Source organism: Cornus florida, unplaced genomic scaffold, assembly GCF_030987335.1.
Source record: "Cornus florida cultivar Cherokee Brave unplaced genomic scaffold, ASM3098733v1 CherokeeBrave_3.0.0_Hap2_Chr11, whole genome shotgun sequence".
Taxonomy (NCBI): Eukaryota; Viridiplantae; Streptophyta; class Magnoliopsida; order Cornales; family Cornaceae; genus Cornus; species Cornus florida.
This window is the reverse complement of record NW_026775581.1, coordinates 56,400,885-56,402,694: the sequence shown is the minus strand read 5'-3', so window position 1 is coordinate 56,402,694 and position 1,810 is coordinate 56,400,885. Positions and strand designations below refer to the sequence as shown.

General features: G+C 38.6%; 1 pseudogene; it reads right to left on the bottom strand.

Moving 5' to 3' along the window:
- Nucleotides 1-1,260: 1,260 nt before the first annotated feature.
- LOC132287280 (small nucleolar RNA R71) lies at nucleotides 1,261-1,359 on the bottom strand (annotated as a pseudogene).
- Between the last annotated feature and the right edge of the window lie 451 nt (nucleotides 1,360-1,810).

The following is a 1,810-nucleotide window of genomic DNA, read 5'->3' as shown; positions in this document are numbered from 1 at the left end:
CTACATTATTTTGGCGTATAGGATCGGCCACCGTCAAATTTTTGCGCCGTTGCCGGGGATTGAATTGGTAACGCCGTGTTTTGGAAACAATTAGGGATTAGTACTCTTTTGTTCGTATCTTTACTTTATTTTTATTTTTTGGTTACTTATTGTGTTTGTTCTTATTTGGGTAGGTGAAATTGAGCAAGGAGGTTAAGCAAAGGAGAATTGAGAAGCAAGGAGCTAAGCTAAGCACAAAAAGGGCTAAGAATCTAAAAAAAAATGCAAAGCATAGCAAAGCTTCAAAGTTGAAAATGAATTGAAGTTGCTTAAGGACCCTTTGTAAGATCTTTCTAACTCAATCCCTAGTTAATTCGTCGACCCGCGTGGAGGCTTATTTTTCATTTCTTAGATAAATTGTGAGCCCGCGTGGAGCCAATTTACTTTTCTTTGCATGTTGTTTAAGCATGGGAGCATGGGACATTGTGTGTGGAGATTTGTTGATTGAATTGTTGCGGGGGCGAAGTGATTGTTACTTGCTTGTTATTTGTTTTGCTAGTGTATGCATGGTCGTAGGTTATTGAATCCTATTCTTGTCACTCCTAATTTGCATCTTGAATCGGTTGTTCGTAATCCTACGGGGAGAGGTAGTTCTCATCACTCTATTTCACCAATTGAGGATTTGAATGACGACCATGTGGAGGACCTTGATCACATAGACCAACAAGGCAACCTCCACCCTAATGTGCAATATGAAAATGTTCAAGTGCCATTAGGCATGCCTAGACCATTCATTCACCCACAACAATAAGGCTAAGTTCCATTGGGAATGCCTCGGCCAATATTTACTCCACAACCCCCCATAGTTCAAGCTAATCAAGGAGTTCGTATAACACCACCAATTGCGAATCCTCCCATTGCATTAAGAGACCATTATGTGCCTAATGAATATAACGTGCCCACTTGCATTCAATTGCCTCCATTTAGAGCACATCACTATGAAATTAAACCACAAACTATTCAAATGTTTCCAAACTATCATAGACTTCCTAGTGAAGAGCCTTATAAGCATTTGGATGAGTTTCTTGAAGTGTGTTCCACCGTGAAATACACGGACATGCCGGAAGAAGTTTTAAGACTTAAACTTTTTCCTTTCACCCTTAAAGACAAGGCAAAATATTGGTTCAACAATCTTAGGCCTTTTTCGATAACCTCTTGGGCAGAAATGAAACAAGAGTTCTTGAAAAAGTACTACCCAGTATCAAAGACCAATGTTATGAGAACTTCAATTAGATAATTTTCTCAAGGAGATGGGGAAATGTTTCATGAGGCATGGGAAATATTTAATGATTTGCTTAGAAAGTGCCCTCATCATGACATACCTAAGTGATAACTAGTTCAATATTTCTTTAAAAGTTTTCCGGATAATCACAAGGGTATGGTTGATGCATCCATGGGTGGTTCTTATCTTGATAAGCATGAAAATGATGTGTGGCAATTGTATGAAAGTATGAGTGAAAATTGCATGCATAGGTCCTTATCTTCTAAAAATGGTAGAAACCTAGGTGGAAGGAAGAATGTCGACTTGTATCAAGTTGAAAACTCCAATGATATAGCCGTCGAGATGAAATCCTTGTCTCAAAGGTTCGATTAATTTTTGATCAACCAAAATTCGGCGAATCAAGTATCTTCCTCCCCTACTCATATTCATCATCGTGCATCTAATGAATCTTGCATGACTTGTTCAAGTGTCTTGCATTCTACTTCCAATTGTCCACATGGACATGTGCAAAGTAAGCCCCATGAGCAAGTCAATGCTACATTTATTAAT